Raw genomic sequence first — 21,133 nt, forward strand, 5'->3', positions numbered from 1 at the left:
ACTAGACCTGACAAATCCGGCCCAAACGTCTAGACTGACATGCACTCCCCATATCAGGCCCATATCTCGAATGGATATGTGGAAGCCTAGAGGCGCCAGGTAGGATCCGGCCGACTGCGGCCTACCCGGCCCCACATAAATTGGACCCTATCCGCACTCCGAGCGAAACCCTAGCCGCAGTCTGTCTGGCGTCCGAACGTCATGGAGGATCCGCAACCACTTTGTTGGCGCACCGAGACAGAGGTGCACAACCGCTTAACGTCTGATACAAATACGGTGCGGCGCGTCCAGCGTGTTAGGCAACAGGCACGGGAGCCCGCAGCAGCGCTCGTGCCACACGCCGGTGGGGCGGACTCCACTCTTCGGCGCGTCGTATCATGCCCGGCAGCCCTTGGCGCCGAAATCTTATCGTGTTGGACGTGGCCGGCTCCACCATGATGGATCAATCATCGACCTCACATCCACCGATGACAAGCATGGCACGGGCTCCGACGAGAAAGAGTAGGCCATAGGAGACGGAGCCAACTCAAGTTTCTTTAGATGGGTCGTGTCCCATGTCCTACTCTACCTCACCGGAGACCGACCCTCCACTTCGACAGGCTCAAATAGCCATCGAACAAGGACAGGGCCGGAACAACAGGGACAACCGCTGGCGCAAATTTAGACTACAGCCGTCGACCCGAGGTGAGCGCGGCACGAGTTAATCACTGAAGAGGCTGGGCCCCTCTGTCGCTGGTGGTCGTGCAGTTGCCGACGCAGTCGTCCATGACCACCACCAGATCGACGCCACCGCCACTGCAAGTCTAGGCGTCTCTGTAGTGGTTGATGTCATTTTAGTGTATTTTCTTTGTGTTATGATGATTGCATACTGAGTTGCGTATTGTGGTGTATTTTCTTTGTATTGTGACGATTGTATACTGTACAATGTATTGTGGCATATTTTTTGTGGTCTATTTTTAAAAACAAAACTATAAATAGCTAAAAGTGGTGTGAAGAATAAATTTAGACCCGCCACTACAAAACAATTGCCAGTACTGGGCACATATTTTTGCCTGCCATTTATAGTAATGTCCGTCACTGCAACAAGATCGACGTCGATGGCGGGCTGTTTGTAACGCCCACCACCGTTATAGTCATCTGTCGCAGGTGGAGCGCCCGCCGCTGATGCCATGTTGCCAGTGGCGGGCGCCTCTGAGAGCCACACCCGTCATTGCTGGGCTTTTGACGCCCGCCACTGCTAAGCATTCATGCGATAGTGTGCAATTGCGTATCTAGTAGAACATATGTAACTATCCTGCCAACAAATAGTTTCGTCCTACCATGAAGTTATAGTCGCATTGAAGACATTCATTTATAATCGGAAGTGACGTTGCAGTTGCATATCAAGTAGGAGACATTTAACTGCCCTAATGACAAAACACTTTTGTTCCCTAAGTTACAGTCGCGTTGGAGACATGCATTAGCGAAACGACACCACCTGTAGTTGCGTGTTTGGAGTTAGACATGCAAATAGCTCCATAATAATAAAACTCTGAATTTTAATTTTTAATGAATTTTAAGTAAAATAAAAAAATAAAAGATGAAGATAAAAACAGAAATAGAGCAAACAAACAATAGGAAAACCCCTAAAAAGGAAAAAACAAAGAAAGGAAAAACCTGTTTGAAGTTTCTAGAAGCTTCATAAAACCAATAGAAAGAGTCCTACATGGGCCGGCCCACTCACACATGTAAACAGAGGCGGGCGAGGCGTATGTCGACTAGCTAACAGTTGGGGAATCATATTCCGCGCATAGGTCGCTACGTAGCAACCTAGCGCATGCCCCCTCGGGTTTGTGGTCCTCTTCGGGTCGGTCCATTCCAGGTTCTTCCCCATAACGGTTTTTGGGAAGGTTCTAAACCTTTTTTTTCTATTTTCATTGTTTTTCTTCTAGTTTTTTCTTTCTTTTATATTTTATATTTTACTTTATTTTTTCTTTTCCTTTTTAGTGTTGCAAACATATTTCAAATTCTTAAACATTTATTGAAATCAGGAACATTTTTTTGAATTGACATGCATATTTCTGAAATAATGAACATTTTTTAATTTGTCAATATATTTTTAATTCACAAAATCACAAAAAAATTAACTTTTGAGGACATTTTTTCAAAATTCTGAACATTCTTGTTAATCGACAGACATTTTTGAATCAACGAAAATTTCTATGAATTAACATGATTTTTTCTGGATTGGCGAACATTTTTTGAATCGATGACCATTTTTTGATTCAATGAATATTTTTTACATCAATGAACATTTTTTAAAATTCACAATAAATTTTTTTGTGGACATTTAGAAAACTTGGTGAATATTTTTTTGAATTCAGATAATTTGGTTAAAATTCACGAACATTTTTGCAATATGCGACCATTTTTCAAAATCATAAACATTTTTAATACACGATTTTTTTATGATTTCAGGAACATTTTCCAATGTTCAGGTTTTTTAAAAAATTAGAAGTTTTTTGAAATCCTGAATTATTTTAATGATGAAAAATAAAAACATAAAAACAAAAGGTAAAAAAAGCATTAAAAACTAAATGAAAAATCAATAGGGGCTTCCCGACCTGCTCAACTTCCGGACGAATAGGCGCGTGCGGGAGGACTTGCACGCTGCCTCGTTCACTTGCATGTCACGCGTGGGATAGGAGGTCCCCTCATTGTTTAGTCAAAGCTAGTTTATCTCTTGTAGTGGGGCGCCACCTGTGGCTTTTACAATCCCTAGATATTGCTTCTATCTCAGCTTCGGTCCTCATTAATTAAATAAAATGATGATACTCCTCAAAAGAAAATAGCTACAGTTGGCACAAAATTTACTGCAAATTAATCATGTGATGAAAGACTTAGACGTGACATAGTTTTTTTATGGACCCTGATAAGTGCCACATGTCAGGGACGACCACATGACAACTCTGAACATCTTTTATGGTAAGTTTAGTTACACGAGGATGGCAAATTAATTGACGCTTCATTCTATTTTGATAGAAACTTATCGTGCGTCGCTGGAATTTGGCATCCTTGCGTGACAAGAATTGCCATCGAAAAACGTCAGGCCCAAAGTGCCAAGCACCTGACGTGTAAGACTTATCATTTGGATATTTTATATCTAAGATATTATTTACCAATACCATAGCTGAGACATCTGCCCCAATGAAGGCGGGGCTGATGAAAAGTCAAACCCCTCGCCAGCCTAGTCAAAAGGTGTACACGGTCCCCCTGCCGCCTCTAGGGAAATAGCGCTCGTACGAACGGTATCCAGTCGCGTCAGGAACGGCATCTAGTCAAAATGGGAAGGACTATCTATTATCGAAGAAGTCTACCGCTCTGGAGCTATCAAAATAAATAATGCCGAAGGTACTAACCCAAAGGTTGTCAATGGGAAAAGAATCAAACACTATATCTCAGGTACGCCTATTAATATTGAAAGCAATATTATTCAAACTATGACACCGGAGGAACACATAAAACAAACCTTCTGGAACACTCCAGAATCGTGAATAAAAGGAGGTACGTGCTACGGTAAGTAAACGGACTACGAAAAATACACAAAAAAAAAATTTTGTCTGTTTTGGATTATTACAAAAGTTAGGAAAATAATAAACAACCTAGAAGGCAGGCGAGGAGGGCACAAGGCACCATGGCGCGCCCAGGTGGGTTGTGCCCACCTCGGGTACCTTCCGGACTCCGTTTTTCTCCCATTTGCTTGTTTCTCAATATAATAATTCTTTATATACCCTCCGAACCTATTGACCACAGTATCGCGGAGAAATCTTCTGTTCTCTTTTCTTGCTGTTTTCTGTTAGATTTGTCAAACCAGGCATCATGTCTTGTCCCTCCTCCAACAACGTAGAAGAGGATGCTTGGTTGATGAAGATGGAATTGAAGAGAGAAGAACAAAAAGAAGCCTTGAAGGGGGACAAGAGCAAGGTAGCTGATGAAGATCAAGCTCCAGCAGTAGAGCAGGCCTTGCCTACGGAAGAAGAAGAAGGTATCCTTCAACCATACTATGAATATCTTACCCTCACTGAAATTTAAGCTTTTAGGACAATTGAAATAGTTTGTGTTGAAAACAAATACCTGACTTGTGAAAATATTCTATTGCAAGAGCACATCATCGCCGTCTGGAGCGTCGTCCGGAGATTGGAGTATCTTTTGAGCCCGAAGGATAAGCTCGCTACTACCTCGTCACCACCACCATCACCTTCTTCATCACCAAAGGATACTTGAGTATCGGGTATGGGCACTCCCCTTGGCTTGTGCCAAGCTTGTCGGAAGTGCCCCAGTATCGTATCACACCACCCCTTTTGCTCTTATTTATCTTAGTTCGATATTTAGTTATCTTTTGAATTAGTTGAATAAAAGTTTAGTTCGATCCTTTTCGAGTGTTTTTGCTAAGTGATCTATCTATCTTTGTAATCGTGTGCGAGATATATAATAAAGTTTAGTTCGAGTTTTGTTTTCTTTACCTTTTTGTTTCATAAGGGGCAATACAACGTGCCATTCTTTTTCACTAGGAGATTGATCATACAAACCAAAAGGCGCATGAAAACATCTGCTTCCCTCTGCAAAGGGCCTATCTTTTACTTTCATGTATTTACTTTTATTCAAGAGCCAAATTATTCTTCTCTATTCCTTTTATTTTTCTCTTTTCCAAGCATCATGTGGTGACGAAAGATCTAGGCACATATATCCAGTTGGATATGGGTGAGCATCATGTGGTAAGTAAAGATCTAGGCACATATACTATTTGGGCTTGCCCAATAAGAAAAAAGATCATCACCTAAAAAATGTCATCTCAAAACTATATATTTCAAGTCTAAAACTAAAAAGGAAAAAAATTAAACAAAAGTAAACTATAATATACTATTAAAAAGATCACCACATAAAAAACTAAAAAGAAAAAAAATTGGAAGTGCCAAACTACATGTTTGAAGGCTCAAAACTATATATTTCAAGTCCTAAACTAAAAAGGAAAAAAAGTAAATTTAAAGTCCCAAACTACATATTTTTAAAAATGTCATTATTTCCATTTAAAATAATAGTAATTTAATAAAAGTAAACTATAATATACTAAAAAAAGACCACCACATAAAAAACTAAAAATAAAAAAAATTGGAAGTGTGAAACTACATATTTGGAGGCTCAAAAACTATATTTTTAAAGTCTGAAACTAAAAAGGAAAAAAAGTCTCAAAGTACATATTTTAAAAAATGTCATTATTTCTATTGAAAATAATAGAAAATTAATAAAAGTAAACTATAATATACTATAAAAAGGAATATACCAAAAAAAAGTAATATAAGAATGTTGGTACTGACAAAACAACAGTACTGGCGTCGGTTACAACAGCACATCACAACTAAATATAATAGTGTTGGCGTTCCATGCTATTCCACGACAGCAATATATTACGCCTGAATGAAATTGTTGATCCCATATATTTTTGACGTTACCCTGTTTCCAACGCCATCACTATGCCCCTACTAATGTCGTACCACATAAGCCAACGTCATCACTATGTGAAAAAAATAGTGGTGGCGTTGGTTGTAAATGGCGCGCTACCAACGAAAGTTGTGGCTAGCCCTTTTTCCACTAGTGAAGATTGATGGAGGCTGTTAGATAATGTTTATACGTAGCTTCTGTGTAGACTCTATATATTGTATTTGTACACTTCGTATACCCTTATATATACGAGATAGCCACACCCATATTTGGTGTTGTGCAGTTTCCCACAAACATAATATTTTACAGTCCTGAGAGGCCATCCAAGGGAGTCCATTGTAGGCTCATGCCATTTTTACCGTGTCTAACTAGACCTAAAGTGGCGAAGTTACTAGCATGTCGCCATGTCCTTGCACTGGAGAAGGAAGTTGGAGTCTAGATGATCGTCTTGGAGATGGACTGCAAGATGGTTGCGAGCAAGCTCAACTCTGAAGGGAAGGACGGATCACCCCATGGTCCGGCGGTTGAAGATGTGAAGGGAATGCTCCAAACTTTTATTGAGTCCAAGATCACTTGGGTTCATAGAGAGATGAATTGTATTGCCTTCATCTTAGATAATGAAAATTGTCGGAATGAGTTGTGAAAAACATGGCTTGGTGTGCCTCCAAATTGTACTAGCGCCGTTTGAACTCTGGCATTGCCGAGAACTCTGTATACAACGTCAACCATTCTATCTAAAAAATGATTCTTTACAGGTATCTTTTGCCTTATCAATAAATCGAGTATAAAAAATTCAGTTTAAATTTGAAGCAAGGTGATTACCAACATACTTATTTTATTCCTTATCTATATCTTGATGCATGGCTATAATAAGATGATATATTTTTTGTCAAAAAGTTGCTAGTATTAATTTTAATTGACTAGGGAACTAAATGATAACTACTACTACCTTTTTCCTGATTTATTAGGGCTCCTTGTAGTTTGGGTCAAACTTTGACAGTTGTTTTAACTATTAAAAAATAAGTTATATGCTCTAAGAATAGTATCATCGAAATCCTCTTTCAAATATGAACCAAACAATATAAGTTTTGTGACATACAACTTATAATTTGTTAGTCAAATATACTGTCAAAGTTGGACCCAAAATACGAAAGGGACAAATAAACCCGGACGGAGGTAGTAATAGTATTCCCTCCGGAACAAATAAATGCACTACCAAATAGTAAGTATATATTTGTTTCTAAATATAAGACTATTACTATTAAATACTACTATACCAAACATATAAGAATATTAAATATTAATATACCAAAGATATATACCTAAATATAAGAATATTTAATGGTAGTATACGGAAGATATTCTACAGTTAAATACTATTAACTCTGTTCCAAAATATAAGAATATTACTATAAAGTACTATTAGCTACGTTCTAATATTTAGTAATAGAGATAATATTCTTTAGTAGTGATATATCTTTATTTGTCATTAAATATAAGAATATTACTATTAAATACTAGAATCCCAAAGATATATCTAATAGTATACTAAAGATATACAACAATTAAATAATATTACCTCTGTTCCAAAATATAAGAATGTTAGTATTAAATACTGTCACAGCTATTCTTATATTTAGTAACAGAGATAATAGTATTTAATAGTAGTATATCATTGTTCCTAAATATAAGTATATTTCTATTAAATACTAGTATACCAGATATATATCTAATTGTATACCAAAGATATACCAAAATGTAAGAATATTTAATAGAAATATACCAAAGATATGCTACTATTAAATGCTGGTATTAAATAAATAAATCTGTACTTCAACACGCGGTCCGCACCTTGGCCCATGCCTTCGGTTTTAGTTCATGAAGGGCCACACATGCTTCTGCTCCTCGCTCACGTTCTTCTCATCCGGCTCTCCTCGACCCACTCCGCGCGTCTGCTCGACCGATCCACCGCAATGTCTAGCTCCAGCGTCACCGCCATACCCCCAGCCAACCACGATGAGCAGAGCCTGGCGGCGCCCACCCTGCCCCCTTCGGCCGCCGTCGCCCTAGGGAAAGGGAAGGTGTTTGCGCAACAGGCGCCTGCGCCGGTGGTTCGCGAGCGCAAGTCCGGGAGAGACCGGCAGAAAAGCCCGCCCCCAGCGGCCACCAGAGAGGAGTTGGAATACCGGGAGTCCCGGGAAGGCCCCTTGAAGGTGCTTGCCCTCCCGGCATCAGGGGCCCCGCGTACTCACTCTGTCTCCGGCGACAAGATGATGAGACGCGCTCGTGCCCCCACACTGCATGCAAACGCTGTCTCTGACGACAAGATGGTGAGCCGCGCTCGCGCCCCCACACTACATGCAAACCCTGTCTCCGATGACAAGATGGTGAGCCGCACTTGCTTCCCCCTCTCCTACTAGTGATTTGAAGTTAACCGGTGCCTAATGATTTGAAGTTACTAACAATCTTTAATCTAGTCATGTGAATTAGTACTAGCGCTTACTGAATTACCTGATGTGTATGTGCAAGAAATTACATGGTGTCTATATGTCCTTGGACTTTCTAATCGTTGCGGTGTCTTGTGGCAGATGGACGGGAATGAGATGGCGCCGGTCCAGGGGGTGCCGACCATGCGGGGGAGCATCGCGGCTTCAAGCTCGGTTGGTAAGTACTCCATACTGGTTTTTCTCTCAGTATCACGGTTGTTTTTTTGTCATCATTAGTATAATGATATTGGACTCTTTCGCAAAAAATAATAATAATAATGATATTGGACTAAAGTTGGTTAGCTCTTTTCATGCTGGATTTTTGGCATCATTAGTATACTGATATTGGACTGAAGCTGGTAAGCTCTTTCCATGCTAGATTTTTGGCATCATTAGTATATTGATATTGGACTGAAGCTTGTTAGCTCTGTCCATGCTCGGTTTTTTTGTCATCATTAGTATAGTGATATATTGGACTCAAGCTGCACATGTTTTGTTTCCATTAACGTTGGTCTAGCAGTGCTACGGGCCAGTCGACCTATCGTGACCGCCATACATGCCTGATTTTAATCAAGTTCCTCCTAGTTGGTTTTGTCACTAGCTGCGTATACAAACGCGAGCACGGTCATTGTGTTGCAGCATGGAAGACATATGAACTGTGATAAGAAACATGCAATGGCTAGAAACATCTCCGTACAATTTTTTTGGCACGTTATAGGTGTCAACAAAATTAGTCAGCTTGCCAGCCGTCGGATCTGACACGTGGAGCATTGGATCACACCACACAGCAGCAGAGAGAGTGGAACCCGTCTTCCTCCATAGCCTCCACAAAACCTATGTATCCCCCACCCCTCCCCCATCGCTGCAACAGACTATTATGTCAGCCCCTTGCAGCACCTCACGTCCATGCTCTGGCGCATCCCTGATGTCGCCTGGTATCCTGCAAGCACTATTACAGCGCGTCGGCGAGGAACATTGTCTTACAACCGAGGTAGTTGATGCGACCACAATCCTCCTTTGTCGCATGGTTCGTGGCTTGTGGCACTGGTCATCGACTAAAACACCCCCCGTGAGAACCTGCGGTTGCACCACTGTGAGCTATGCAACTTAGGAAATGTTGCGACAACCCCGTGGGTGGAAATGGAGCGAATGGATATGGTGAAGAGAGACAAATACAAGCGAGGGGCATCTGGCGCTAGAGCGAGCTGACTCATTTCCTCCTGAAACCAGTCTGTTGGATATAATTCCATTTTCTTTTTAGAAACCTCATAACACTGTCGCAACATGCGAGCATGCCTATACAAAAACGGGTAGATATAGAACACATACTCATTAACTGCAACAAATCGGAGAAAAACCACAATGTATATACGCCTGAACCGATGGATCATTGCCATGCATCTTCCAACTCTTCCTAGGTTAGGCCCACCCGCGAACCGGTCAATTCTGTCACGGATCATTGCCGAATCAACCACCAACTTGGTTCTTCATCTCGTCTCCTCTCCCCACCCTTCGCAACATACGCCCATGTTTCTCAGCAATAGACCCACTTGGAGGCCACAATGGTGGCCATGGTAGGCTAGTGAAAAGCACAATGGTGGTCGGTCTTACAACACTAAACACAACATTGCAACAGTGCTTGCTCATGGTGCTGCAAACACATACTCTCGTCAGGTGCTATAATCATCTTCTCATCTGTGCTACAACTACGGCCGGTGTTGCAGGGCGATTGTCGCATCATTGCCAGTTTTGCAGTGGCTGTCGCAACAATTCCTAAGTTGCATAGATCTTAGTGGTGCAACCACATGTTCTCGCGGGGTGTGTTCTATCCGACGACCAGTGCCACAAACCACAACCTAGGTGGCAAGGGGTGAGGGTTGTGGTGCCATCAACTACCTTGGCTGTAAGACAATGTTGCAAGGATGAAGCCTCGCTGGTGCAATGTAATAACACTTGCGGGATACACAGGCGACTTTAAGGATGCTCTAGGGCACCAATGTCAGGTGTTGTGAGTGGTTGACGAAATAGTCTGTTGTGAAGATGGGGGAGTGGTGGGGGATACACAGGTTTTGTGGAGGCTATGGAGGAAGACGGCTTCCACTCTCTCTGGTGCCCGTGTGGTGTGATCAAATGCTCCACGTGTCAGATAGACGGTTGGCGAACCGACTAATTTTGTTGAGACCTAAAACGTGCCAAAAAATGTACGGAGATATTTCTAGCCATTGCATGTTTCTTAGAACACTTCATATGTCTTCCACGCTGCAACACATAGTGCCGGAGCTCGCGTTTGTATACGTGGTTTTTGACAAAACAAACTAGGTGGAACTTGATTAAAATCAGGCGGGTAAGGTGGCCAAGATCGGCCGACTGACGTGTAGCATCGTGTGACCAACGTTAACGGAAAGAAAACATGTGCAACTTCAGTCCAATATATCAATATACTAATGATGACAAAAATCATAGCATGGACAGAGCTAACAAGCTTGAGACCAATATCAATATACTAATGATGCCAAAAATCCAGCATGGATAGAGCCAACCAGCTTCAGTCAAATATCAGTATACTAATGATGCCAAAAATCCAGCATGGAAAGAGCTAACCAGCTTCAGTCCAATATCATTATCTAAGAATGACAAAAAAACCAGCCGTTATACTGACAGAAAAAACCAGTATGGAGTACTTACCAACCAAGCTTGAAGCGGCCACGCTCCGCCGCATGGGCGGCACCCCCTGGACCGGCTTCATCTCGTTCCCATCCATCTGCCACATGAGACCGCATCTATTAGAAAGTCCAAGGATATATACACAGCACGTAATTCTTGCACATACACATCAGGTAATTCAGTAAGCACTAGTACTAATTCACATAACAAGATTAAAGATTGTCAGTAACTCCAAATCATTAGGCACTGTTTAACTTCAAATCACTACTAGGAGAGGGGGGAGGAGCGTGGCTCACCATCTTGTCGCCGGGGACAGCCTTTGCACGCGGGGTGGGGGCGCGAGCGCGGCTGACCATCTTACCGTCAGAGACAGCGTGAGTACGCGGGGCCCCTGGGAGCGCAAGTACCTTCAAGGGTCCTTCCCGGGACACCTGGAATTCCAGCTCCTCTCTGGTGGCCGCTAGGGGCCGGGATTTCTTCCGGCGTGTTCTGGACTTGCGCTTGCGAACCACCGGCGCAGATGTCTATTGCGCAAGCACCTTCCCTTTCCCTGGGCGACGGCGACCGCAGGGGGCGGGGCGGGGGCCGCGAAGCTCTGCTCCTCGTGGTTGGCGTTTCCGCCGGAGCTAGACATCGCAGTGGATCGGTCGAGCAGACGTGCGGAGTTGGTCGAGGAGAGCGGGATGAGAAGAATGTGAACGAGCAGGACACGAGGAGCAGAAGTGTGTGTTGCCTTTTATGAACTGAAATAGAAAGGCATGGGGCAAGGTGGGGACCGTGTGTGCATGTACAAATTTATTTATTTAATACTAGTATTTAATAGTAGTATATCATTGGTATATTTATATTAAATATTCTTATGTTTTTTGGATATCTTTGCTATAATATTAAATATATATTTTCTATACTAGTATTTAATAGTAATATTCTTATATTTAGGAACAAAGATATACTACTATTAAATACGAGTATTAACTCTGTTACCAAATATAAGAATAGAGGTGATAGTATTAAATAGTACTATTATTATATTTTGGAACAAGGTAATAATATTTTATTATTGTATATCTTCGGTATACTATTAAATATATCTTTGGGATACTATTATTTAATAGTAATATTCTTATATTTAATTAGGAAGAAAGACATATCACTACTAAATAATATTATCTCTGTTGCTAAATATTATAACAGAAGTAATAGTATTTTATAGTAATATTCTGATATTTTGGAACGGAGGTAATAGTATTTAATTGTGGAATATCTTCGGTAGTAGTATTAAATATTCTTATATATTAGATATATCTTTGGTACACTATTAAATATATCTTTGGTATACTAGTATTTAATAGTAATATTCTTATATTTAGAAACAAATATATACTTACTACTAGTATTTGGTTGTGCATTATTTGTTCCGGAGGGAGTACTATTAGTAATCATGATTTAGTTCCCTGGTCAATTAATATATAACAATTAATACAATATTAGCAATTTTTTGAAAAAAAATATATCATCTTATTGTAGCCATGCATTAAGATATATATACTGAATAAAATAAATACGCTGATAATCACCTTGCTCCTAATTTAAACTCGATTTATTGATAAGGAAAAAGATACATGTAAATAATCATTTTTTAGATAGAAGGTTGCCGCTGTATTCAGAGCTCTCGGCGGTGCGAGAGTTCAAAACGGCGCTAGTATAATCCGAAGGCACATTAAGCCTTGTTTTTCACAATTCATGCCGACAACCTTCCTTAGCTAACATGCACGCCATGCAATTCACCTCTCTACGAACCAAAGTGATCTTTGACTTAATAAAAGTTTAGAGCATGCCATTCACATGTTCAACCGCTGGACCATGGGGTGAGCCGTCCTTCCCTTCAGAGTTGAGCTTGGTCACCACCATCTTGCAGTCCATCTCCAAGACGATCGTCTAGACTCCAACTTCCTTCTCTAGTGCAAGGACATGGCGACATGCTAGTAACTCCGCTACTGTAGGTTTAGTTAGAGAGGGTAGAAACGGCATGAGCCTACAACGAACTCCCTTGGATGGCCTCTCAGGACCGCCCCTCGTCCTCTGTCTTGATTCTTGGCACATACACCGTCAGCATTGCCCTAGATCCACCCATGCTCTATGTTGAAAACGAGTGTTTTGGCAATGCTTAACGATGTATTGATCGGTGCATAGCGCACGTATATATGGAGTACAAGGTGGGCCACAACCTCAACTATACAATGACTAGGAGGTGGGCCGGGCTATACAATATACATGCACAAACCATATATTCAACACCCCCCCCCGGCAGTCGAAGCGTCGCCGGAGACGCAAAGACTGGACCTAAACTCCTCGAAAATAGAAGTAGGCAGTCCTTTTGTCATGACATCGGTGAACTATTGCGCCGTCGGGACGTGGAGGACCCGGATGCGCCCAAGAGCCACCTGCTCACGAACAAAGTGTATGTCGAGCTCAATATGCTTCATTCGTCGATGGTGGACCAGGTTGGCGGAGAGGTACACGGCGGAGAAGTTGTCGCAGTAGACGAGCGTGGCCTTGTGGACATCACAAAGCAACTCCAGGAGCAGCTGACGGAGCCAAGAGCATTCGGCAACGGCGTTAGCCACTGCCCGATACTCTGCCTCGGCACTCGAGCGGGAGACGGTGGGCTGTCGCTTGGAGGACCAAGAGATCAGAGACGGCCCAAGGTAGACACAGTACCCCGAAGTGGAGCGCCGTGTATCCGGGCAGCCAGCCCAGTCCGCATCAAAGTAGGCGACGAGGTCGGTGGAGGCGGAGGCCGTCAGTGTAAGTCCCATGGACGGGGTGCCACATATGTAACGGAGGATACGCTTCACCAAGGTCCAGTGAGAGTCACGCGGAGCATGCATGTGAAGACAGACCTGCTGAACAGCATACTGCAAGTAGGGGCGCGTCAGGGTCAGGTACTGCAAAGCACCCACAATGGAGCGATAGAAGGCCGCATCGGATGTGGGAGAACCCTCCAGAGCGGAAACCTTGGCCTTGGTGTCGACAGGCGTGGGAGCGGGCTTGCAGTTAAGCATGCCGGCTCGATCGAGAAGCTCATGGGCGTAGCGCTGCTGGTGCAGGAAGGCCGTCGAACTACCTCAATGCCAAGGAAGTAGTGCAGGGGCCCCAAGTCCTTCAGGGCAAACTCATCGCGAAGACGAGCAGTGAGCCGCTGGAGGAGCGCGACAGTGGATGCCGTCAGGATGATGTCGTCGACATAGAGCAACAAGTAGGCCGTGTCAACCCCGTGATGGTACACGAAGAGGGACGCGTCGGAACGAGTCGATGTAAATCTGAGCGTCTGCAGGAATGCAGCAATCGCTGGTACCAGGCCCGAACCGCCTGCTTCAACCCGTAAAGGGAACGGGAGAGCAAGCACACATGGTCTGGATGCGTGGCGTCGACGAAGCCGGTGGGCTGCTCACAGAACACCTGCTCAGCGAGGTGGCCGTGCAAGAAGGCGTTGGAGACATCCAACTGATGCACGGGCCAAGCTCGGGAGACGGCTAGCTGAAGCACGGTGCAGATCGTGTCCGGTTTAACAACCGGGGCAAAAGTGTCGGTGAAGTCCACGCCCGCACGTTGCCGAAAGCCCCGAACCACCCAGCAAGCTTTGTAGCGCTCGAGAGTGCCATCCGTACGAGTCTTGTGCCGAAAGACCCACTTGCCCGTGATGATGTTGGCACGAGGCAGCCGAGGGACAAGCTGCCAGGTGTGGTTCCGTTGGAGCGCGTCGAACTCTTCCTGCATCGCAGTGAGCCAATGAGGATCCCGAAGGGCGGCTCGAGCTGACGATGGGAGAGGGGACGGCTCGGAGACGGAAGCAGCGAGAAGGTACTCATCACTGGTGTACCGCGTACTCGGGCGGAAAGTGCCAGCCTGAGAGCGAGTCATCGGGCGGGGCAGCGAGTCCGGGTTGGCAGCGGGCGAAGACGAAGAAGAGCCAACCACCTCTGATGCCGCGGGCGAGGTGGCAGGCGAGGGCGCGGGGGACGCCGAGGAGGGCGTCGCGGCCGCCGGGGAGGCCGACGGCGTCGCGGCCGTCGGGGAGGCCGATGGCACGGTCGGGGCTGGGGACGCCAAGGGCGTCGTGGGCGCCGGGAGGGGCGCAACCCCTAAGGCAGCCAGCCAAGGAGAAACTCGACCCGTGACGCGGGGGGCACCCTCAAAGCCGGGAGGCGGCCCAAGAGAAGCTCGCGAGCGGCCGTCACCGGGAGCGGGCAAAGCCGCAACATCCGAAGGTACCTGCTGAAACAGAAAAACCATCTCATCAAAGTAAACGTGTCGGGAAGTGATCACCCAATGTGAGATAGGATCATAGCAGCGGTAGCCTTTGATGTTGGGGGGATAGCTGAGAAAAATGCATGCCGCAGACCTTGGTGCGAGCTTATGAGGAGTAGTGGAAGCGATGCTAGGATAGCACAGGCAACCGAAGATGCGGAGCTCAGCGTAGGAGGGTGGCGTGCCGAACAAAGGTGATGAGGTGCAAAATTCCCGCGAGTGCGACAGGGACGGATGTTGAGGAGTAGTGATGCGGTGGCAAGCGCATCGGGCCAAAAACATGGTGACATGTTGGCGTGAAAGAGGAGGGTGCGGACGCAGTCATTAAGAGTGCGAAGCAGGCGCTCAGCGCGGCCATTTTGTTGCGAAGTGTACGGGCAATTGAGACGAAAAATCATGCCGTGTGTGGCGAGAAGGTTGCGGATCGCAAGATTATCAAACTCCTTCCCGCTGTCTGTTTGCAAACTGCGTGGAGACATCGGAGTAGAACGCGGTGAGAGTGGCAACAGAATCCGACTTTCGCCGCAACAGGAAGGTCCACACATAGTGCGAAAAATCATCAAGTATCTATACCTCTATATCTATATCTATACCTATTAATAAAGCAAGATGCGTTTCTCCAATTTTTTCATCCGTTCACCGTCGAAAAGTTTTTCTTTCTATCCGAGGTGGTACTAAACTTTTATGCGTCTATCCGCTAGAAAAGAAAAAAGATTAGTACAGAATTCCGTCATTGGGCCACTCGCGCTGCGGCCCAACGAGGCCAGCCAATTTATTAATGCTCACAGAGTTAGGAAGGCCTTATTTGTCGCATGGAGCGAAGAATAGTTGTAGATTCGCACAGGGCGCCTATGACTGGGCCGGCCCGTTTCCCCTTTTTCTTTGTTCTATTTCTATTTTTATTTTTCTGTTCCTTTTAATTTCTCTTTTAAGTTTTTTCTTTTTTCCTTATTTTTATTATTCTTTATGAAGTAAAAATTTACAAAAATATTCAGAATTTCAATTTTTATTCAAAAAATATTCAAATAATGGTCAGAATTCCAAAATTTGCTTCTGTATTGAAAAATGTTTGAAACTTTGAAAATTTCCCGTTTCAAAATCTTCCCAATATTCAAAAAATGCTCTCCTTTTTAAAAATTATTTTGTCTTTTCCAAAATTTCTTCAAGATTCTTTTATAAAAATCATATTTTATAAGATGTTCCATATTTTAAACAATTCTTGTTTTAGTGAAATGTTCAAAACTCATAAAGATATTACGTATAAAAGATTTCGTATTTTTATGAATGTTCCCTTAAAAAAATTGAAAAATTCAAAAAATAATTGTTTTTGTAAAATGTAAATGTTTTTGAAATATTGTTTGTGAATTTAAGAAACTATTCATGTTTCTAATTTTGTTCGTGATTTTCTTAAGATATTGTAATTTGCAAAAACAATGTTCGCTTTTTTCTAAAATTGTCCAGGATTTTAAAATTGTTAATGTTTCCAAGAATATTCACCAATTCGTATTTTTTTAATGTTCAAAAAAATCAAAAATATTTCTGATGAGACACTATAGTATTTTTTGAAATATTTGCGCTGGCCATTAGTTAGCGGTGCGCATTCGTTCTTTGCTGGTTGACTATAAATGAAAGAAATTGTGGACACGTGTCAATAAATTATGTTATTTGGCTTTAGTTTGAGAAAAATTATGGGTACTTGATCTCTAAAATAATCGAAGAGAATAAACCCTAAAAAGGAAGGGACATTCATGCCTGATTATGCTCATGAAATGGGATTTATGCGCTGCAATTAATAATCCACCCGGTTACGCCATCGTAGCATAGAGTGGTCGAAGCAACCATGTCCCGAAGATCGCCGCGCAGCCAACAAATGAGTAGGCAGGCACAAGCCCGAGATGAAGGCGAACCCGGAGGAAAAAAGGCATGAGTTGGGTGCTCGCCACCACACCGACCAACCCTATCACTATCAAGATTTTGCGTGTCAAACATGTCCAGCGAGAAGACCATAACTTCTTGCTCTGTCGCCTACCATTGTGGAGACCCTTTTTTGGATGACACATCAATTATTTTCCCCGTTGCTTCTTGCAAAAACATATCCCTCCCGTTGCAACGCACGGGCATATGTGCTAGTACTAATAAAGCAAGGTGCGTTTCTTCGATTTTTTCATCCGTTCACCATCGAAAAGATTTTTCCTATTCGAGGTGGTACTAAATATTTGTCCGTTCGTCTATTAGAAAAGGAAAAACGCGAGAATTTCGTACATGGGCCGCCTGCAGTGTGGGCCAGCAAAGCCAGCAAAGTTTTTTCGTGCCCACGCAGTTGGAAAATCCTATTTCTCGCATAGGGCGTCAAATAGTTGCAGCTTCGCACAGGGCGGCCAACCTGGGCTGAACCACTTTCATTTTTTTTTCTGTGTGCTGTTTTTATTTTTATTTTTCTGTTTTATTCCCTTTTTCTTTAGTGTTAGTTTTGTCTTTTTTACTTTCAAGTTTATTTTCTTTTTCCCTTTTTGCATATATTCAGAATTTTTAAAAAAGTTCATAATTTCAAAATATATCGAATTTTAGAAAAATTTCGAAATGCCAAGACATATCCCATTTTGAAAAACGGTCAGAACTTTAAATCAATGTTCTCATTCCAAAATTGGTACAAACTATTGAAACATTATTCCATTTTTTCTTTGTGTTTTCCAAAGTTGTTCAAGATTTTCAAAAAAAAAATCCCTTTGAATTATTTTTTCAAATACCAGAATATTTTTGTTTTAGTGAAATGTTTGAAAATTCAAAATAATTGCCAAATTTAAAGAAAGACACTTTCTAAAACTGTTCTGAATTTTCAAAATATGTTTCGTTTTGAAAACATTGTTCACAAATTAAAACAATGTTCATATTTCTAAAAAAGGATCATGATTTTAAATAAAATTGTGAATTCTGAAAGTTTCAATTTTTTCTCTATATATTAAAATTTAGAATTATCAAAAGCTTGTTTGGGATTTTCAAAATTATTCATGTTTCCAAGAATATTCTGCAATTTATATTTTTAAAAATTAAAAAACAAAAATATATCGTTTCCAATCAAACATTGGAGTATATTCGGCAATTTATATTTTTCCATCTGTTCACCATTGTGAAATTTTTTTTCTATCCAAGGTGGAACAAATTTTTCGTTCACAATTTCATACGTGGGCCTTGTGCGCTTTGGCCCACCGAAGCCAGTCCAGTGTTTTTTGCTGCCCACGCAGCTCGGAAAACCCTATTTATCGGACGCTGCGGCAAATGTCAGAGCTTCGCACAGGGTGCCGAAGACTGGGCCGGCCCAGTTTTGTTTTTTCTGGATTCTGTTTCCATTTTTCTTTCTCTGTTTCTTTCCTGTTTATTTTTACCTTTTTCCCTTTTTCATAAATTCAAAAATTACAGAAGGCATTTAGAATTTAGTTTTTTTCTATTTTTTTGTAAATATTTAGAATTCAATAAATTTGTTCCCATTTTGATTTTTTTGGACCTTTTATTTTATGTTCCCGTACTAAACAAAATTCAAAATTCAAAAAATGTTCCCATTTTTCCAAAACAATGTTTTTATTTTTAAAAATTGTTCGATATTTTCTAAATAAAGTTACATTATTTTTTTTCAACTTCAGAAATTATTGTTTTGGTAATTTAATGCTCAAAATTCAAAATAATGGTAGTGTTAAAAAAGGACATTTTTCTAAAATTGTTCGCAATGTTCAAAAACATGTTCCTTTTTTAAATGATTGTTCAAAGGTGCAAAAAATGTTCGTGTTTTTGGAAGGTTCATGTTTTTATTTTTCTGTGAATTTCAAAAACACACTTTCCGTCTCAATTTTTTTTGGCTTTTTGCAAAATTGAATGAAACTTTCTACAAACTCTTCATATATTTGAAAATTGTTTGGGATTTCAAAATGTGTTCACATTTCCAAGTATATTAGGTAATTCTGAATTAATTATATCATTTTTGAATATTTCAAAAATATATATATATAATAGTAATCTCAAATCTAACGTCGTAGTATGTTCTTAAATATTCGGGCTGGCCGTTGGTTAGGAAGGCCCATTTGTTCGAGTGGCCAGCAACATGTGGTAGTGTTTTGTAGGTCTTCAGTTCCATGCTTCATCTCGTCATTTTTTTATTTGGATTTTTACACGTGCCTTACAAACACGGGTCTTTTCGGTGCCTGACAATTTGCTAGCTGAGACGCGAACTGTGGTACGTCTCATGCGCTATTTGACGATAAAAGAGAATAAGTTGGTCAGCTATAATTGAAATAAATTCTGTACACGTATCAATAAAAGAGAATATGCTGGTTTGGCGCTGCAATTAGTAATCCATCCGGTTATGCCGTCATAGGAGAGAGTCAATCATGCCCCGAAGGTCGCCGTGAAACCACCAAATATGGAGGCAACCACAATCCCGACACGGAGGCGGACCCGGAGGAAGGAAAAATCATGAGTTGGGTGGTCGCCGCCATGCCGCCTCGACCACTATCAAGATCTCGCAGGCCGAACCTAACCCGCGAGAAGACCACATCTCCAAGCTCTGTCGCCCAATCGCCGCTGAGACTGTTTTTAGTGGACTCTTCCGTTGCTTCTCGCCAAAAAATATATCCCCCTTTGCAACGCATGGGCATATGTGCTAGTAACAAGATAATAAAGATAGCCCGTGTTACTTGCAACAGGAGAGGTCCAAACATCACTATGAATTAACTCAAACGGGTATGATGCAACGTGCGAGGAAGTGCTAAAAGGAAGACAAACATGTTTGCCGAGACGACAAGCATGACAAGTGTGATCGTCGATCTTATTACACGTGAATGAAAAACTCCGAAGAATATGACGAAGGGTGGCGGTGTTGGGATGACCGAGACGAGCATGCCAAAGGCCCACTCCGGCGGAAAGCGCCATGGGTGCAGCGATGGAGGAGGTGGATGAGTGGACCAGGTAGAGCCCGTCGGGGCTGTCACATCGGTGGAGCACCATCCGGGTACGAGCATCCTTAACAGAAAAGCCAAACATGTCAAATTCAACGGTGACATGATTTTCGCGTGTAAGAGAACGAACGGAAACAAGGTTTTTAATGATGTCAGGGGAGACAACTACGTTAGAAAGGTATAATGGCATGGAGTTAGAAGGAAAAGCAGCATGGCCGACATGAGTAATAGGCATGGAGGAACCGTCGCCCACGGTAATGCGAGCAGCGGTGTGAACAGGGTGAGCGGCAAGAAGGTTACCGGGGTTGGCGGCCATGTGAGCCGTGGCTACGGTGTCCATGCATATACCAGTCGTCACTGCTTGTGTACTGCTGTGGCGTGGGGGCGGTGTGGAGGGCCACTAGAAGCGCGGGGTCCCAAGGCGCCGGCGGGAGGGCCCGGGCCGACGGTAGCGGCTGTGGCGGCAGCGCCGCGAACCCACCGGCCGAAGGCAGGCCATAGGCCGCAGAGGGGCCGTAGAGCGGCGCGGGCGGGTACGGCTGAGGGGCCGCGTAAAGCGCCTGATGAGATGTCGGGCGGGCGCAAAAGAAGCCGGGATGGGGGCGCGCGGTACAGGCATGGAGTACGCGTGAACGACCCCCGTCCAGGGGTTCTGGCCGGCCTGCCAGGGCGCCGGCGGGAGCGGCTGCTGCGGCTGGCGCGGCGCCCCGCCGTGGGTAGCCGGCTGTGGCTGCTCCTGTTTGCGGCCACCTCGGCCGCGGCGCCCGCCCCGGCGCTGCTGCTGCTCGATGGGGGGGCGGCGGGGGGGCCTGCTGCGGCACCGGGTAGGGGAACCCGGGCGGTGGCGGCGCCTGGAAGGGGCCCGGGGCGGGCCGCGGCGGGGGAGCCGGGGCGGTGGGCGGCGCACCGCCGCGGGTACCGGCGGTGAGGGCCATGTGGGTGGCCCGGGTGCGCGACATCCGCATCCTCCTCTCCTCCAGCTTCAGGTACGCGACGATCTTGGGGAAGGTCAGGTTGGTGATGAGAGGGATGTTGGAGGCGGCGTTCCCGAAGTCTTCGTTCAGGCCGGCGATGAGGGTGCTGAGAAGAAGCTTGTTGGAGACCTTCTCAGCGAGGTCACGGAGCTCGTCATCAAGCTTCTTGAGGCGCATGCAATAATCGTCAACAGACGAGTCGAGCTGCTGGCACCCCAAAAACTCGCCGTGCAAGAAAACCTTGCGTTGGAGCTCGTTGTTGATGAAGAGGCCG

The sequence above is a fragment of the Aegilops tauschii genome, chromosome 7, assembly GCF_002575655.3.
Source record: "Aegilops tauschii subsp. strangulata cultivar AL8/78 chromosome 7, Aet v6.0, whole genome shotgun sequence".
Lineage (NCBI taxonomy): Eukaryota > Viridiplantae > Streptophyta > Magnoliopsida > Poales > Poaceae > Aegilops > Aegilops tauschii.